The sequence below is a fragment of the Polistes canadensis genome, unplaced genomic scaffold, assembly GCF_001313835.1.
Source record: "Polistes canadensis isolate GaletaPanama2010 unplaced genomic scaffold, ASM131383v1 scaffold_5, whole genome shotgun sequence".
In the NCBI taxonomy this organism is placed as follows: Eukaryota; Metazoa; Arthropoda; class Insecta; order Hymenoptera; family Vespidae; genus Polistes; species Polistes canadensis.
The window spans coordinates 76,498-84,267 of NW_014569552.1; positions in this window are offsets into that span (position 1 = coordinate 76,498).

Genomic DNA, 7,770 nt, shown 5'->3' on the forward strand with positions numbered 1-7,770 from the left:
AAAACAAAAAAAATTAAAAAAAAAAAAAAGGATGCAAAGAATAATGATAATAATGAACGAATGATATTTATCTAACACGACAAGAAAAAAAGAGAAAGAAATTGAGAGTGTGAAAGATCATTTTATTGAATAATTATGCTCTTGACAAATTTCGTACGATGCATTCATAAATACATAAATACATAAATACATAAATACATAAATAATACATACATACATATATATATATATATTTCAGGTAAAAACGGGTCATGGCCTTTTCAATTCTTCGCTATTGCCGGCGAGCTTTCTCCCCCTGCACGTTTTTACTTTTTCTATATTTTTCAACTATTAATCTTCTACAGAATCTCCAATTCTACTTCAAATTTCTAGCTCTTTTTTCTCTTTACCTTCGTCGTCGTCTTTCATTCCTTCATTCATTCATTCAGTATTTCATTCATTCTATCTTTATCGAACGCGTTGCCGTTTTAATAACTTATTTATTCAATTCTATACCTTATTACCTATATCACTTATCTATTATACTTAATCTATAATTACACATACACACACACACACATACACATATACAAACTTATAGATTAACAAATAATACACATATAGTTATACGTGTAAACGAAAAATTTCGTTACAGACACACACACACAGACACATTTAAACATACTTACCCATACACGTACACATATGTGAGCATATGTATCACATGCATGGAAATACGTAAACTTATATGAACATGCGTACACATACAATTACATATTAAACACGCTTACCAAATACGCGCTTTAAACTATACTTAATACAATTTATTAACTTAACTAACATAATAATCTCTAACTAGCGTAACTCTTAATCTTCCTTCAAATTGAATCATCTAATAATCTTCCGCCGGTGGCCGATTATAATATGAATAAAATATTTCTCGCTCAACATTCGTAGGAGCTTCCTTTTAGTCGAAAGTCTTTGAAAAAAAGAAAAAAAAAAAGGAAAGGAAAAGAAAGGAAAGGAAAAGAATACGAAAAGTTCTTTCTTTATCTAACTAAGCATACTTTCTACGATTTTAAATGCGAGAACGTTGCGCTGCATTAATTTCACACCCTCGATCAAACTACCCTCATATTATTTTCTTTATTTCATTCTCTACATGAAACAAATATAATATTCATTTAAAATTTTAATAACAATAACAATAATAATAATAATAATAATAGATAGATAGATAGATAGATAGATATTTATTTAATTTACAACCCGTTGGTCAAGTAAATGGACTTGATATAATAATAATAATAATAATAATAATAATAATAATATTAAATATCATAAAATGTAATAATAAACTATATACATATGATATATAATTTTAAATGATAATTCATTATCAATTTTCATTGAATATTTTGATCGATAGTAGAAAAAAATAATTAAAATAAAACGATAATAATAATAATAATAATAATAATAATAATAATATAAAAGAATATTTCTTGATTATTAAACGAGATTTACTTTTTTATTTATTATTTCTTTTAACAAATTAACAATAATAATAAAAAAAACAATTGTTTTGTAAAAAAATGATAGAGAAAGATGGCGTTAAAAAAAAAAAAAAACAGGCAGCGCAACGGATTACTGCATTTCTTCTACGACGTTGATCCCCTCGACTGGCCGCGCGCTGTTCTTTCTATTCATGTCAAGTATCTTTCGCGAACTCTGTCGGCTCGGGATATTAGAAAAGTGTCATCTTGCAGATTCGCTGAATTAACAAGCGCGCAACCCAAGCGGGGTAGTTCACTCTGCGCTTTTGCACAAAGTGTGAGAGGACAAAATCTGTATATTCTTTCGGGGTTTCTTTTTTTTCTGATATTCTAACTAACATTATTTCTTTCGTTCTTTTATAACTTCTTCTCTTCACTACTATTCTCTTCTCTTGTCTTATCCTGTCATGTCTTGTCTTGTCTTGTCTTTTCTTGTCTTGTCTTTTCTTCTATTCTATTTCATCTCTCTCTATTCCTTCTTTATTTCTTTCTTTCTTTCTATCTATCTTCTATTGTACGTCTCCACTCGAAGCAACATAGCTTTCGTATATATATATATATATTTCTATGTTATACAGGTAGCTTTTTGTTCGTTATTAAGGGTACTTTTTATTACTACAATAAGGAGGATAGTATTTTCTAATTATTTTAATTATTTTGTTTTTCTTCTGAAGTGACGGATTATATTTATTTCTTATTTTTTTTTTACTATTACTACACACCCTTACAAATTTTTCTTGTAACTCTTTTAAAGTAATATTTTATTCCTAAGCAATATAACTAAATGTAGTTCTTAATGATGTTTTTCTCGATCAAAAAATCATTGAAATATTTTGTGTTTCTGGCAAAGGAAATTAAATAATATATTCTAATATATAAAAGTTAAATAAAAAAAAATTTTCTAATTATTTTAGAGAAAAAAAGTATAAAAATCTTTTCGAAATATGAGTAACTTTATTTTATATTATAAAATTTGTTGATAATATAATCAATAAGATAAAATAATAACGTAAAGCTACCTGTGTATCTATATGCATGTGTATTAACATATGTAATAACTTCGAGATAGGCTTGCAAGCATCTCTTTCGATGTCGATCTTCTCTTCTTCTCTATTTTCGCTCATCAAAATTGACTATTTCGTAACTTCAAAAAGCTGCCCGTTACAGTAATGGGTGATGGTGATGGTGATTTTAATAGACACGGGAACAATCGATATTGCTATGCGATTTTGTCATATTCACAAGAGTATCGATTTTTCACGCGTTCCGAGCTTTTATTACGAAGAAAACGACGAAGCCTCAGTGCTCAAGAGTACCGTCCCATCGAATTCTAATTTCGATCTACGAAAGAAAGAAAGAGAGAGAGAGAGAGAGAGAGAGAGTGAGAATGTGTGAGTGTATGAACACAAAAATAATGAGAGAGAAAGATTGAACAAAAAAAATAGAAAACAAAAAAAAAATAACAAAGAAAAATTATTTATAGAGAGAAGAGAAAAAAGAAAGAGAAAGAGAGAATATATATGAGTATGAAAGAGAGAGAGAGAGAGAGAGAGAATAATAATAATAAAGAATGATGATAATTTATTGAAAAGACAGAGATAGAGAAGAAAAGAGAGTAAATATTAGACTGATGTTTAGATTAAATCTGTGGGAACATTAATAATTTTTGCAATTTCCTTTTACATCGCGAAATAAAATGAGAGAAAAAGAGAGATGGAGAGAGAGAGAAAACTTTAATATATATATATATATTTTTTTTTTCTTTCTCCAAGTGTTTATCGTCCGAGAAAATTATTCGCGTTTATCGTCACATTTATCATTTAAAATTCGTTTATATTCTTACTTTTGTTGGTTGCTTAATTTTTTCCTTTTTTTTGTAATTTAATATTTAGATAATCGTCGTTGAACGCGTAGAAATTTGTCGGACGAGAATGAAGAAGAAAGAAAGAAAGAGAGAGAGAGAGATAGAGAGAGAGAGAGAGAGAGAGAGAGAAAGAGAAAGAAAAAAAAAAAACAACAGGCGCCTCGTTCGCCCTATTTTGTAAATCCTTCCAACGAAAGCCTTGATAATTTTTTAAAACTGATCGTTAGTTGCCTTAGCGTAAGCAAAAGAGAAGAATTAAAAAGAAAGAAGAATAATGATATCGTTGTCCTCCTATCCGAGTTAGTGGCTTTTTTCGCACGATCATCGCGTATTCCAATATGGCGTTAGTCGAGAAGTCTTCATTGAAGAATATTCAGAAGAAGAGGAAGAAGAAGAAAAGATAAGATAAAAGAGAATACAAAAATACGAAAATTTTTTCTTCTGTCTGCGTAAACTTTATTTATATTTTTTTTTTAATTTTAAATGTTTTTTGGTTTTCTTTTTTTCGATACGAGTTATAAATGATTAAAGATATATATTTAATTAAATCTAATCTGAAAATTATAATAATAAAGGTTTCATTTTTTTATATATTTTGTATTCAAAAAAAGATTGTTAAGAAAAATCTTGAATATAAATTGAATTGTTTAAAATTATTCTCTTTATTACCAGAGAGAGGTGCAAAAATATTTTAACAATCGAAGTATAACACATTCGGATATAAATTAACAACTTTGTACGATATTTCTTTTAATAATCGTTACACCTGGGACAAACAAAAAAATTATTAACAATTTATTTCCAATTATTTCTCCAATAACGTATTGAAATATTAATATAACTTATTTGTAACTTAAAAATATCTTACGTATCACATAAAGGAAATAATATAAGAATTAATATTAAAAGAAAGAAACGGGGGGGGGAAAAAAAAATGGAAATGGTGACTTTCGACTAACTTTTACGTAGGATTAAAAAAGGGTGGTGGCTGAGGAGGAGGAAAAGGGTGGAGGAGGAGGAGGAGGAGGAGGAGGGCGATTTTCTTAGAGTCCGTCGATATTATAACATGCGCTTAAGAACACGACACTTAGAGAACAATGTGTTCAAGACCTAGTTCTAGCGTTAAGTACACATACACACATACATACATACATACATACATACATACGTAGAAAAATATAAAAAAAAAAAGATATGAAAAGAAAAGAAAAGAACAAAAAAAAAGAAAAGAAAGAAAGAAAAAATGTAATAGCAAAGAGCACGTGAAGCATAGGAATCGTTAGATGATTTTTCTTTTCACTGCGATTCTCTTCCTGTCTCTCTTTTTCTCTCTCTCTCTCTCTCTGTCTCTCTCTCTCTCTCTTTCTCCCTTTCTCTCTATTTTTTATTTTTTACTGAATAAAAAATAAAGGTGCTTTAATTGAAAAGAAAAATTCAATTTAACACAACCGAAATGCAATTTCGATTTAACGTAAAAAAAATAAAAGTAAAAAATGAAACAAAAATAGCGAGAGAGAGAGAGAGAGAGAGAGGGGTAGAGAGGAAGAGAGAGAGAGAGAGAAAGATAGACGAGAAAGAGAAAGAAACATTTTGCGTCATTTTAAGTAGTCCAACGCTAAAAAATAAAAAAATTACTAACACCGATACGAAGTAAAATAAAGAAAAAAAAAAGAAAAAAAAAAAAACAATAAAGAAAGAAATATTAAAAAACAACGAAAACAAAAATCTCGCGGCCCGTCGTTTTTGATATCATTTTTTTCTAGGAATACATTTGTTCATTTCGTTTCCACGTTCCAACGAGACAAAAAATTGTTCAAACATTGCGCGCGTGTGTATATTAAAAAATGCATACAAGGCCATCTTCGTATATCCGCCATTTTTCCGATTCCGATACGATAACGAAAGAGAAAGAAAGAAAGAAAGAAAGAAAGAAAGAGAGAGAGAGAGAAAGAGATAGGGGAGAGAAAAAAAAATTTTAAATAAAAACCCGGCGGCTTAATTTGAACAAAACGTGTGGCTTCGATGTAAAGCTCCCTTTGAACAAAACAAACAAACAAAAAAAAAAAGAATAAAGGGAAGAAGAGAGAGAGAGAGAGAAAAAGAGAGAGAGAGAGAAAAAATTCTATTTTCCACGAGGATTTTTTGTCGCGAAAAGATAAAAAAGAAAAAAATATAGAGAGAATAAAGAAAATAACTGGCGTGTAAATCTCGATCACGCACACTATCGAATAAACGAATAAACGTAATAATATTTAAATTATAACTAATAATAAACAATAATGTATTAGTAATAATTATATTAATATAATAATAATAAAAATAATAATAATAATAATATTAATAAACAACGATGATAGAGCATTAACGATAATAACGTAATTATTAATAAATAAATTAATAAATAAATAATAATAATAATAATAATAAACAGTAATATATTACTGATAATAATTATTACACGTAATGTAAAAAAAGTATAAAAAAAAGGTTGAAACAAATGCATCTTAATTATTATCATTAGCCGACGACGAGCCGGATAGTTCGTAACGATTTAATTATCGTAATAAAATATATAAATATATTATATATTATATATATATATATATATCTACCGTGAAAAAATAATTCGTATTAATACTTGTGTATATTAATACGCCATTTTTTTTGTTTTACAATATAATACTTTTTTTTTTAATTGAACGTGATACTTCGAAACTTCCATACTAAAAGCGAAGATCGCACGTTTCAATTAATTAAATAAACAATATTTTGTGTATTATTTTTTTTTTTTAATTTAAATTATTTATTTCTTTTTCTCCGCAATGATGTAAATAAATATGGAAGAAAAAAAAGAGATTGTAACGATGTAAGAAATAGTAAAACATAACGAAGTAGTAAATACGTAGTCGAAATTGTAAAAGAAATAAATGAAAGGGAGAGAAAGCAAAAGAAATAATAATAATAATAATAATAATAGTAATAATAATATTAATATTAATATTAATAATAATAATAATAATAATAATAATAATAATAATAATAAAACAATAAATTATTACGAAGGATAGAAGAAACTTTTAAAAAATATGAGATATTGTATTGTATTGTAGCAAGAGACGATGAAGAAGATAAACTATAATAAGTAATATTATTATATACTGGCAAGAGCTGGGTATTCCAGTCGGGCCAATATTCGATAAATATCGGTACAGACATCTTTTTCTTCTTACTTTTTACAGTCTTATATATATATATATATATTTATATATTTATTAACAAAATGATTGTTCATTCTGTATTTCTCCAGACGCCATTTTGCTAAGCTCGTATATGCAATCTCGATATTATTTTCAAGAATTTATGCTCGAGTTGATTGAAATGTTTTCAAGCCTGTTATAGAAAACAATTTTTTTGTATTAGTCCAAAAATTTCACTTTGATTTTTTAGACACATTGAAAAAGTTTACGAAAAAAGGTTAAATTCAAAACTTTTCCATTTCACCCTTGCATATTTATTAAATAACAAACTATAATCCAATTTATTATTATTACTATTATTATCATAATTAAATAAAAAAAAAGTAGAGAATAAAGTGCCGTTTTTACATGTTAATCTATGAATCTTAATATCTAAAAATAGCACGAGCTTTCTTACCTGATTATTATTATTATATAATGATAATGATAATGATGATGATGATGATGATAATGATAATAATGATTATTGGAAGATTAGTGCTCTCGTATTAAATTTTAAAATCGTTGTAGGATTGAAACAAAATTTTCATTTAACACACGTTAAAACATTGAACATTAATTATTAAATCTGTAATATCGAGAGAGCATTTATTATTAATTAATTAATTAATTTTTTGCTTTCTCTCAATTTTGATATTCTTCTTCTTCTTTTTTTTTTTATCAGATTGCAAAAGAGTTTCTCTATCCTTGAGACGTGCAAGCAATAATAATAATAATAATAATAAATACGCAAAAAAAAATAAAAAAAGGTAGAATCGATAATAACGGCAACGAAGAAAAGACGAACGAAACGAAACGATACGAAACGATACGAACAAAAGAACGAAATGAAATGAAACGAAACGAAATGAAACGATTAAACGAAACGTGCAACTCAACGGCAATAAAAATGATGATGATAATGATAAGAACGGGGTTATAGAAGAAGAAAATTAACATTTTTATACTCTCAAACACATAAATACACATATACAAACACACATCAATGGTTAAACTATCGATTTTCTATAATATACGATCTTTCTCTCTAGACGAAAATAAATCATATTTTTATTAAAATATTACCGATGGATCTTTACACGTGTGTCCACCATACCCCCCACCCACCCCCGCC